Raw genomic sequence first — 12,816 nt, forward strand, 5'->3', positions numbered from 1 at the left:
GCCCTAATGCCTGTCTGTTCCCAGTTTTGCATATTCCCTACAACTTTGTGTCCCCTTTCCTACCTTATCCTTACAAGTTTATGCCATTCTTTCTCAACTTGAATGAAAGCAGTGCCCAGTGCCCATTCTTCTGATTTGTGGGTTCTCTCTACATAAGAGCATTCTTAATTTGTGATAAAGTAAGACCAGGTTTATAATTCCTCTGGCTTTTGCAAACAAAAAAATAACCCTACTTCCAGAAGCCTGATACAAATAGTGTGTATGGAGAGAGGGGAGGCAGAGGAACAAAGAACAAAATGCCAACAGTGCCTTGGAATGAAGGACATTATCTGTGAAGGATCTTGTAAAACCAGATCTTTTCACCGAGATACTAAATCTTCATTCCTGAGCCCTTTTGCTGCCTTCTTCTGACACAGGGTGTAAGTGGATGTTAATAGTATTCTTGTGACCCTTTATGACCTCTTGGAATCTGCCCCCAAGCGCTAGTTGTCTTTTGGTGGAAAGCAAAGTGGGAGAGGTTTAAAGCTACAGCTACTAAGATGTTGCTGAATTAGTGATTACTGTTGGCACAGTTCAAACATGCAAGAAACAATGTTGTTTACAGAAGAGGAAGAAATGTTCCTGCCCTGGAAAAAAACCTTGCAATGTACCTGTACATTTCAAGAGTGGGGGGGGGGGAGAGGACTGGTGGGGTGAAGGTGATAAGAATGAGAAAATGAGAAGCTAAGATGAGACTGAGTGGACGTGAGTCTAAATTTCTGTCAGAGATTAAGATTTAAAGGGGGAATATGTGTTTTCAATGAGTAATTGTAAGCCTTAAAGTGTACATGTCTACTTAGAAGCTATTCCCATCAAGTTCAATGGGATAGGATTGCAATCTTAATGTTTCACCACCATCAGAGTTGAGGCATGAAGTAGTCACAACAAACTGGTAGATTCCTATCTGCTGCAGCCTTCATCCGCCTTCACAGCCGTTGTAACATACCGCTTGTTACCACCCGCCTGTTCTGCCTTTGAGGACTTCTTGGATCATTCTTGACTCTAGCTCCTTCCCTTTGACCTTACTGCCTTGGGTGACCCTGCTGGGAATACGAGATTCCTGGCGGCTTTGCTCACAAGGGTCATAGGAACATTCAAACCCACTCACCATGACATGTAGTATAAACACTGACAACTGGGAAACACTGGCCTGCAAGCACTCCAGTTGGAGAGCAGCCTTTACCAAAGGTGTCATGGACTTCGAAGACACTCAATTCAGGACGCAAGAGAGAAGCGTGCTAAGAGGCACGCTTGGCAAATCCACACCGTGATCAACTCCCACCCGGAAACCAATGCCCCCACTGTGGAAGGACATGTGGATCCAGAATTGGCCTCCACAGTCACTTAGGAGTCATTGTTAAAACCGTGTTTATGGAAGACAATCTTACTTGGCTATGAGTGATTGCCAAAGAAGAAGAAGAAGGCATTCACTCAGGGAAAAGGGAATACACCCCCCAAAGAGGTCCACATGGTGCCTTCTTTGCTGTGTGTTAAGGGTGTACAGTTGGGAACTTTTAGGTGCTAATTATTACTGAACAGTCACTTGATTTTTATCTAATGAAAACTTGCATAAGGGAAACTTAGCTTGTTTTTTCCTGGTTTAATGTGTCACTGTGTGGTGGTGTTTTATTTTCTGTTACTGTTCAATTTGATATTTGTATTTAAAATATATTTTGTTTTATCAATATTTGTTGTGTGCTACTTAAGAAAATTTTGCTTATAATTGAAAAGTCCAATGTAAATTTTAAATCAGCTATATAAAATAAAGTACTGTATAATAAGCGATAAGGCCATGGGGTGTGTGTTTTCAGATCACCCTTTGCATGAGTAGTCAAAGCATGCCCAGCTGCATTTTAGGCTTTTGGTTGTAGTGGACTTACGGCCTCCCGTTGTTGTTCTTGTTGTTGTTGTTGTTTACATTTGTATATCACCCTATATCCACAGATTTCAGGGTGGTTCACAACATAAAATCACAAAATAAAAACATGAAGTACATAATGAAAATAAAAACAAGAACAACCCAATAATCCCCCAAGTTTACAACATGGACTGAAGTCAGGGAGTTGTATCTTTCAGCCCAGATTATGCTTCAAGTAATGACCCAAATAAGGATCTTTGGTGCGAAAAAGCATTGATAGAAGTTATTAGTTTTAATTATATGACCCCAACAAAGCTATTGTTTATATTCTTTACAGCCTGTTTTGCATACAGCACATGGTTAACGTAGAAAAACTTGGGCAAGGGAAAGAGGAAGTACAGAGGGCAACCAAAGTTTATAACCATAAATGCTAGTCATTTATGCCAAAAGCTTCATAGTGATTTATTTGTTTTGAAGCAGTTTTGTTTGTCGACTGCAGTAGTATGGAAGGGAGCCCTTAACCTGTCAATAAAGCAAGCTTGCAAATATATTTCCTTGCTTTAGTTTAAAGGGACACGCAGCTCATGGGTTGACCAGTATAATAAATTATGAAGTTGTTAAGAGCAATCTTGCAATGAGGTCAGCATGCAAAGGGCATGAGCATTCTAGCCAAAGTCATGCAGGCTCCATTGGTTTCAGTGGGAAAGACTTGAGTACACTCATAACTCTCACTCAAATCAGTGGCCTGCAAAGTGCTGAAATTTGGCTGGCTAAACAGACCTTGTGATGCAATTCAGCGCTTTTCCCATTGCTTTCTATTTGTGCTGACATATTATCCTCTACTGCCACATATTGAGATTGCTGTCCATTTTGGGGTCCTTTATTATTTTCATCTCATGGAAAACATATACTCATAACAAACAGTATATTTTAATCATTCTGAATTCATTACTGATAGCTCTTGTTTCTAAGATTTGCCAGATACCGCTGGTCATTTGTATAGCTTTTCCACGAAATCCAACTCGCCTATAGAATCTACATTTAAAACAAGTTTTATTTGAAACCCCCACTATCGAAAAAATGGAATGTGTATCTTGGAGATATGGCCCAAAATTCTAGATTCCCCCCCCCCACTTTAGATGGCTGTCTAAACAAAACCACACAAACCTACCTTATTACATCACCTCCAGCCAGTTAAAGGGGAGGGAAACATTTCTGGAACATTACTCTAGCATATGTTACAAACAGGATCCTTAGCAGACCTTGCCAAGTCTGCTTAGCAAACAAACAAACTGATCTCACGGTTTTAGTAACCCCCCCTTTTGCAGATCCCATTTTAGGGCTATAAAACCATAGAATTTGAGGGGACCCCAAAACCCCATTTTGTCTAATTCCAATCTTATTACACTGATAAGACAAGCCTCGTTTGTTCTTCGTAACAGTAAATCTCAATGTGTAACGAACAAATAACTTTCCAAAACATATGGTAGTTTGTAATCTAAAGCACTCAAATCACTTCCCAAGTGATTAAACAACTGTGTTAACTTCAAAACAAAATCGAAAATTCTTTCTAGTAGCACCTTAGAGACCAACTGAGTTTGTTCCTGGTATGAGCTTTCGTGTGCATGCACACTTCTTCAGATACACTGTTAACTTCAGTGAAATGAAAGTTAGTTGGTTAACCATGAGAAGAGGATTCTGTGGATGTGAACTAAGAGTATGCTTTATTGGCTTTATTTAAAGAAAAGCATTTATAGAAATGCTCGTACTACAATATACAGTGAGTAGTTGGCACAACCACCTTACAATCACACTTCTCATGATGCAACCAAAGTTGTGAACTGGTAACTTCCTTATTCAGCTACTCCGGAATAGCTTGCCACAATGTGGGGGTCGGTCTGTTGCATATTGGTGGTGCAGGCTTTCCCCCATTTACCAGTATGTCCACACATTTCCCATCCATCTCTGTACTGGATTTTGGAATGTTTGTGACGTGCTTCCCCAGCTCTCTGTGTGCTGTTATCTAAAACTTCTAATGCAAGTGTTATTTAGACACCATTGGCAAGTGTACATTCAGTCCTGGGCCCATTAATTCTCTACATTTGCTCCTGCTGATGGTAGGATCCTTTGCCCTGATGTTTCATTTCTTTCTAATCCCACCCAGGGGCTGGGGAGGAAGTCCCGTTGTGCAAGCAGATCTCATTCCACTCGTGCATACCCCACTTAAGAGTACGTTGAATTTCCACCCCATATTTCTAACTCTTGAATAGGGCAATTGCAAGATCACCATGCATTAAGGCCAATTTTTCATCACTGCCATCTTATTAAATAGCTGTATCCAGCTGAACTATTAAAAATTTTAAAAGATGATGCTGTTAAGGTGCTACACTCAATATGCCAGCAAATTTGGAAAACTCAGCAGTGGCCAGAGGATTGGAGAAGATCAGTCTACATCCCAATCCCAAAGAAGGGCAGTGCCAAAGAATGCTCCAACTACCGCACAATTGCACTCATTTCACACGCTAGCAAGGTTATGCTTAAAATTCTACAAGGCAGGCTTAAGCAGTATGTGGACCGAGAACTCCCAGAAGTGCAAGCTGGATTTCGAAGGGGCAGAGGAACCAGAGACCAAATTGCAAACATGCGATGGATTATGGAGAAAGCTAGAGAGTTCCAGAAAAACATCTACTTCTGCTTCATTGACTACGCAAAAGCATTTGACTGTGTCGACCACAGCAAACTATGGCAAGTTCTTAAAGAAATGGGAGTGCCGGATCACCTCATTTGTCTCCTGAGAAATCTCTATGTGGGACAAGAAGCTACAGTTAGAACTGGATATGGAACAACTGATTGGTTCAAAATTGGGAAAGGAGTACGACAAGGCTGTATATTGTCTCCCTGCTTATTTAACTTATATGCAGAATTCATCATGCGAAAGGCTGGACTGGATGAATCCCAAACCGGAATTAAGATTGCCGGAAAAAATATCAACAACCTCAGATATGCTGATGATACTACCTTGATGGCAGAAAGTGAGGAGGAATTAAAGAACCTTTTAATGAGGGTGAAAGAGGAGAGCGCAAAATATGGTCTGAAGCTCAACATCAAAAAAACTAAGATCATGGCCACTGGTCCCATCACCTCCTGGCAAATAGAAGGGGAAGAAATGGAGGCAGTGAGAGATTTCACATTTTTGGGTTCCATGATCACTGCAGATGGTGACAGCAGTCACGAAATTAGAAGACGCCTGCTTCTTGGGAGAAAAGCAATGACAAACCTAGACAGCATCTTAAAAAGCAGAGACATCACCTTGCCGACAAAGGTCCGTATAGTTAAAGCTATGGTTTTCCCAGTAGTAATGTACGGAAGTGAGAGCTGGACCATCAAGAAGGCTGATCGCCGAAGAATTGATGCTTTTGAATTATGGTGCTGGAGGAGACTCTTGAGAGTCCCATGGACTGCAAGAAGATCAAACCTATCCATTCTCAAAGAAATCAGCCCTGAGTGCTCACTAGAAGGACAGATCCTGAAGTTGAGGCTCCAGTACTTTGGCCACCTCATGAGAAGAGAAGACTCCCTGGAAAAGACCCTGATGTTGGGAAAGATGGAGGGCACAAGGAGAAGGGGACGACAGAGGATGAGATGGTTGGACAGTGTTCTTGAAGCTACTAACATGAGTTTGGCCAAACTGCGGGAGGCAGTGAAGGATAGGCGTGCCTGGCGTGCTCTGGTCCATGGGGTCACGAAGAGTCGGACACGACTGAACGACTGAACAACAACAACATCTTTTAGGTCAGGGGTTGAGAACCTGTGGTTCTTCAGATGTTGCTGGACTCCAGCTCCCATCAGTCCTAGACAGCATGGACAGGGAACTAGGATGATGGGAGTTGTAGTCCAAAAACACCTGGAGGGTTGCAAATACCCCACCTGTTTTTTAACAGAATAGACAGTTTCACCCCTAGACCTACCAAAAGGGTCTTCGGGCTGTTTCCTCTTGCTACACACCCACATTCTCTTTCCACCTGAGACTGTGCCCTGCTAACATTAGAATGTAAAATTCAAGAGTTTGTAATCCAAATGCTTTTTTGGGGGAATGTGTTAGTGTGTGTTGGGGAACAGAAAAGGTGCACTGAAAGATTCAAAGTCCTGCTCTTGGAAATATTGCAGATTTAAGTTGCAGAGTATCAAAAGAATAATTATGATGTGGCTCTTTAAAGAGCATTTGTATACCTTTTTGTATATTCTTTGTCATTACCAGAGATAGAGTAATCCTGGGGAATAATAGCATCTGGTCTGCAATACAATAGAGGAGGGGGCTGTGAACAACTGTCAAAGCAGCACTCTAATTCTAGGACCAAAGGCTTTCCCCACTGGACCCTAATTCTTTAGAACCTGATGGGCCTCTGGGGAGTCCTCTATTGACATGTAAATTGGCCTGCCCTATTATTGCCAGTGGTAGGCACACTGCTGTTTATCCCAGCTGTCCCTGTGTTGGGTGTCTGTTTGTTGCTTGGTCTTCAACGCCTAAAGATGTTTTGCAAACACATGGCTGAGAGGATCCACTGTTTCCCAGAGCGTGGCAACATGTCTCACGTGAGTTAGGAGGCTTTTTTTATTCATGTGTTTGTAATAAATATTCGGTACAGTTCTAGGCAGAGGCAGCTAGAAAGCAATACGTTTGTATTTAAATATTTGGAATATTTTGCTATCTAAGCTCCAGGAAGAGCTGTTAAAAGCCTTGAGGAGTAATTGAAGGTTCCTTCCTCTTTAAACAATGGGCCCTATTATCATTTCCAGTGGGGGAGCCTGTGTAGACTTACACAGTGTTGGTAAACTAAAAGACCCTAGTCTTGTCTCTGTTGCTGCTTTGGTTTAAATTAAAACCCATTAAGTTATTGTGGTTTAGCAGAAGGTGTAATTGTGTTTCAGCAATTACATTAGGTGACTGCAAATTTGTTTTTTAATACCAACTCATCTTTTTAAAAAGTTGACTATCGTTATTATCCTAGCATATAATTATTTATAATACAGTACAGTATTTGCTTTTTACAAGGTTTGCAATGCTGACTAGAGAATGTGAAAGTAGATACATTTCTGTAGGGGCCAAGCAAGTTGAAATGGTTTTTAAAACCTATGATATTTACAGTATTGATACATATTGATAAGCAGTTTTAAAGAAATGTTTTAAGAAAACTCTTATCTTAATTTTTGAAGCCATGTGCGAAAACTTATATGCTTCTGGCTTCCTTATTGGCAGAATGTGGAGGACCAGCCGTTACCCTTAGGGTGTTGAGAAAGCAAGGAAGAGACTAATTGAAATGTAACAGATTTATTATGTGCAAAACACACATACTGTACTAATCTATTAAGAAGCAGGTCTTTAAACATGTATGCAATCTGTGGATTTAAACTAATGCCTATGAAAAGCAGATTAGTTAAAATATGGGAGTACAAGGTCAGACTTCAGTAAAGTCTATTTTTTAATGATACAAGAACTAATACATTGTGTATATAAAAATGTTTTGTTATACTGTACCATTTTCTGGTTAATGAAATACAGTATCTGTCTTCAGTTCCTTAGAACTAAGGCTGAGATTCTAAGAATCACTTTGCTCCCATCAAAGGCTTAAAAAAACAAACTCCAAACAAAATTGAAACAAGAATCCAAAGTGAACCAGCTTTGTCACTTATTTTGTACCAATATTATAAGAAGCAGTAAGGAAACCTAAAATGCTTATTTTTTCGGGTTTGCTGCCTTGAAGAAGCATTCAAAAAGACAACTTTCAAGCTAATCATTTTGATTTAATTGAATAGTGTAATAGAGATAATAATAGTTAAAATGTGAAAAGATACACTTTCCTCTGAGCTTTGAAACACGGTGGAAAGTTAATGAGGCAGAAGACTCCAGACAGAGTGCTCCAGATGGTCAAGGCAGTAGAGAGAAAGAAGGCTAGTCTGTGATAGACTGAAAGGGAAATAGTATCTGAGCAAAGAGGCATTTTTTTATGAGACAGCCTGGAGCAAATCCCAAGAAGATTAAAAATCAAGAAGATAAATACTGAGCTCAGTCTGGAAACTGAGCCAGTGGATCTGCTAATTGAGGAGCTGAATGTTGGTGCACTGGGTAAAAAAAAGAAACGATGCAAGATACCTTGCAGGATTATTATAGCCCATTTGTAATGGCTTAAGGCTTATTCGCATGTTATGCTTCTGTTAACAGGTAGGTACCAATTGCCTGGAAGTACCTTAGAGGTGGTTCATGTTCTGCTTTTTAAACAAAGGTACAGTTTCTGAATGGCAAAGCACATGCATGGTAGCATCTGCTACGAGGGATGGCACACGTGCTTTAAATGTTGGGGTTTTCCCTATAATAAACATGGAAGAAAAACAAGGAAGGTTTGGGGAGTGCAAACGGTGGGCCCTTCTGTGAAGCCTCAGCAGCAGGGATGATGGATACCAAAGCCAGCTCTGCTCCCCCCTCTGAATTTCTGCAATTTCTCCAGTTAAATAATCTATACCTGTAAAGGTAAAGGGACCCCTGACCATTAGGTCCAGTCGTGGCCGACTCTTGGGTTGCGGTGCTCATCTCGCATTACTGGCCGAGGGAGCCGGTGTACAGCTTCTGGGTCATGTGGCCAGCATGACTAAGCCACTTCTGGCGAACCAGAGCAGCGCACAGAAACGCCATTTACCTTCCCACCAGAGTGGTACCTATTTATCTACTTGCACTTTGACATGCTTTCGAACTGCTAGGTGGGCAGCAGTGGGGGAGTGACGCAGCCCCACATCACTGGGATGCCCAGTCGTGTCATGCCCCCCCCGGCTGACCAGTTGGGTTAGCCGAGGGCGTGGCTACGTCCTTTTAAATTGCGGCGCAGCTGGAGAACAGTCTCCTTTGCCCCCTTTCATCGGATCTCCCTGCCTACCCACCCTCTTTTCTTGCGTTGATTGATTATGGCCTTGCTATGACTTAATGTCGGTCGCCTGGTTGTTGGGGCCAGGTAGAAATTTTTCCACTTGGCAAATTGGCACCAGCCATTTGGTTTTCGTCTACCTAGTAGCAATCGTCACAACTTTGTAACATTAGGCATTGGGTAAGCCTTATTATGGGAGGGTAGGTTGTAGCCTCTGCCTGCCCTTCCTCATTAAGGGTATCCCATTAAAGAAATCTGGGGGTGTGGTTCTTTCCGAAGCATGGGCGTGGGCTAGGGCCATGCCATGACCCCAGGGGTGACCCTGGGGGAGCTCTTAATTGATGTATATCATAGGGCTCCCCATTCTGGTGGTTGACCCTTATGAGACTTCCTGCAGATGGGCAGGAGTCAGGATATAGTCTTGCTTCACCCAATTGTCTTAAGCCAAACCGCTCACACCTGTAACCAATAAAGTTGTGGCCTAATTCATTCCATTAACTCAATATACTTGTGTTTCTGTGTTTTTCCCCCGGAGGGAACTGTGGGGCCCGGGGCCTCTCCACGCAATTAATTCCAGTGGTTTTCTTTTCAGAGTTCTTTTAAATGTTTATTGTGATTGATTGACAACACTAATACTGGGAGATTAAATACAGTTGGCTGCAGTTTGACGCAGTTTTTTCCCCCTATGAAAGAGGATTGTATAAATGGAGTGGAAGCTTCAGGGGTTGGGGTATGCAAGTTGAAATGCATATAGTTTTATTTAATCTCTTTAATGAGTTGTTTCATTGACTTGCATAGTTGTTGTTTTTTGATTTTTTTTTATAAAAAAAACTTAGCCCTGGTAAACAAATATTAAGACAAGAGTTCCATTATTTCTCAACTTTTATTTTAATTTTAGACAGACATAACTGATCAGTCTCTGCACAAACTGGTTTACTGTCAGGATGATAAAACATCATGTCAGAAACATGGGTAGGATTGCAGGGCCATCTTAACCTGGAGATGGTGCTTACGGATTTAAAAGTGAAAAGGCATTTAGTGAGGGTGAAGCTATGGTTGCATTGCTTTCTTCACTCATTCTTCTTCCCTGACTGCTATCAGGCAAAACTAGTTTGCTACATACCTCAGGTAGGGGAGGGCGGGGGATCAAAGGAATGGTAAAATAGGACGGGAATTGCAGTGGTTGCAGTTTCTTTGAGCTTATGTAGTTAGACAATCACCCGCGTACCCAGCTAAGAAAGTAACATAAATGGGCGAATGTACCTGTATTACTGGATTTTGATATGACCAGATTTTCACTAGGGACACCTGGATTCAAACACCTGCAGAGCTGTGAAGCTCACTGAAAGATCTTTGACCACTCACTGTCTCTCCATTTAAGCCACCCAATGTGGTTGTTATGAAGCCTGAGTTCCTTGGAGGAAGGTTGAGGTCACATGTTTTAAATTAACTTATATGCATTCAGAAGTGCATCTAAGCCAACTTGCAGTGTCTTGCTTTGAATGGGATCTACATTCTGATGAGCATTCGAAGATCCACGTTTCAAATTTGTATAAAATTGTGCCTGACTAGAACTTGACTGAGACCGCTATTTGCAGGTGAAGAACTGGCAACCCTACACAAGCGAGGCCTGGCTCTTTGGCGGTATGATAACGATAAGGAGGTGTACATATTAGCCACTTCTACCTCTTGGGTAGTATTCTGCTTCTAGAAGTGCTCACTTGTCTCCCTAGAGTTTGGATTCCCCACCACCACCACCACTTGAATCATTTTCATCTGGTGAGTTCCCGTTGCTCTGTCCTAGCTTCTGCCAACCTAGCAGTTTGAAAGCACACCAGTGCAAGTAGATAAATATGTACCGCTGTGGCGGGAAGGTAAACGGCATTTCGAGGCGCTCTGGCCCTTGTCACGGTCCTCTGTGTGCCAGTAGCGGTTTAGTCACGCTGGCCACATGACCTGGAAAGCTGTCTGTGGACAAAAGCCAGCTCCCTTGGCCTGAAAAGCAAGATGAGTGCTGCACCCCATACTCACTTTTGAATGGACTTAAGCATCCAGGGGTCCTTTACCTTTACCTTTTACCATCTGAAGATGTGCTAAGAACGAACCTTCATTTTTAATAAATATGCTTTGGAAATGTGCTTTGGCGTTCTTCTATATTCAGGACCAAACTGGAATGGTGAGGGCAACCATCCTTGCTCACGTGCATGCCCTTGTTGACATATAACATAAGAGTTGGTAGGGGCAGTCTAATTTTTTTCACTAAAGGTGATTTGTGGGTAGGGGGAACTGAAGCGTCCTTTCCATGGTCTGTCACCACAGGCACTTCTCTCAAAACTGAGGAAAACAAATATGGCCGTACTTGTAGTTTGTCCCTCAGTATGTATTGAATTCTGACACCTTTCACATAAAATAGAAAATTCTTTCCAGTAGCACCTTAGAGACCAACTGAGTTTGTTCTTGGTATGAGCTTTCGTGTGCAGGTATCTGAAGAAGTGTGCATGCACACAAAAGCTCATACCAAGAACAAACTCAGTTGGTCTCTAAGGTGCTACTGGAAAGAATTTTCTATTTTGTTTCAACTATGGCAGACCAGCATGGCTACCCACCTGTAACCTTTCACATAGTTCATCTTTCAGATCTCTTCCTCCCCATAATATTGTGTAGGTATTCATAGCCTGTGATGTGTGAGCTGTTGTGAACTGTTAGGCAAGGGTCCTTCCTTTAATTTAATAGACGTATGTATAGACTTGATGGTTAAACATGATTATAGAAGTGGGCCTTTTTCATGTTCCCACAAATACCATGTATGGGGATGATAATCCCAATGTCCATTAATGCTTGTAAAACAAATCAGGTTGGTTTTATTTGGAATCGGCCCGCACTGATTGACACAGGGCCATCAGAATCTTCCAGTACACTTTGGAAAGAGCAGAGAGCCATGTCTTCTACCACATTTTAAATGATTATAACTTCATGTACAAAAGAGTGGCTAAATTTGGTTCAGGTAATTAGCCTGCTGGAATTACTTAATTGCTTGGTCAGCAGCTTTTCCCTGGAGACATGGATGTCCGTGTGCTTTCTCACTTTAATTCCTAATTGTTTCCAGAGCCTCTAGCACAATTTACAATATCCATGGCGCACTCCAGGATGTGCTCATGATGTCATGTAATGGTGTCAGTGGCAATTGTATATTTTGCTAAATACTTTGGACCCAGTTAGGATGTAGTATTCATTTCTGATTAATCAACCGGGAAGGAAAGAGTGTGGCTCCAAATTAATTATTTCCAGCACTTCCATGGCACCCTGAACTAACTTGCCCCATCCCTTTGTTCATATAGCCAGAGCTTAATTTGTGCCTAGGCTCATTCCCAGGATGTGCTTTCAGCAACAGGACTTGGCCTTGTAAGCATGTAAAGTACTAATAAAGAGGAGTGTGTGTGTGCGCGTGCGTGTGCCAATTGGTTTTCCTTCTGGCCACCTCAAAGCATGCAATCGGTGACTCTTACTTGTAAGTTAGAAAGAGATATTTATTCAGACAAGTGACAATACAGGCTCAGCAGCAAGCACATAACTCCAGAGTCATGGTTCGAGAGCAGGGAAAGGAAGTTCACAACGGGAGGGGAGTGACAAAAGATGTCCCACAACTTTCCACAAGTCACCCACCAAGCTTTTAAAGACAAGATGTGGCTTGTTCAGTCACAAAACTTGCCTATTTTGTGGGAATGGCAGGATTGCAAACACATGTTCCATCAGGGTGGGTGGGTCTGCTTCCATCTGTGAAGGTGGCACCTGATTCTAGGCAACAAGACTGCACCCTCCTGTACAGGCTCCAGTTCAGTCATCACCTCTGTCACTTCTACCTCCTTCCTGGCTAATCAAAGCCAGCCTTCCCCCAACAGGTGCCCTTAAAGTTGTTTTGAACTACAAATCACATCAGCCCCAGCAAGCATGGCCTGTGCTCTGAAATGATGGGAGCACTAGTCTATAACATTTAGCGGGTACCAT

The 12,816-nt window shown here is 42.1% G+C and overlaps 1 protein-coding gene across 10 annotated transcripts in view; it reads left to right on the forward strand.

The window, feature by feature from the left end:
* The window catches only part of LOC117043588 (ankyrin repeat domain-containing protein 6-like), a 64,728-nt gene that overhangs the window by 6,331 nt on the left and 45,581 nt on the right, over nucleotides 1-12,816 (forward strand). The window contains exon 1 of one of the 10 annotated variants that reach the window (XM_033143418.1): nucleotides 6,356-6,490. The exons of the other annotated variants lie outside the window; for them this stretch is intronic. The gene's annotated coding sequence lies outside the window, so the exon portion shown is untranslated. Of the gene's footprint in view, nucleotides 1-6,355; nucleotides 6,491-12,816 lie in introns of those variants that run through there. 10 annotated transcript variants of the gene reach the window in all.

The sequence above is a fragment of the Lacerta agilis genome, chromosome 3 (genome assembly GCF_009819535.1).
Source record: "Lacerta agilis isolate rLacAgi1 chromosome 3, rLacAgi1.pri, whole genome shotgun sequence".
NCBI classification, from domain to species: Eukaryota; Metazoa; Chordata; class Lepidosauria; order Squamata; family Lacertidae; genus Lacerta; species Lacerta agilis.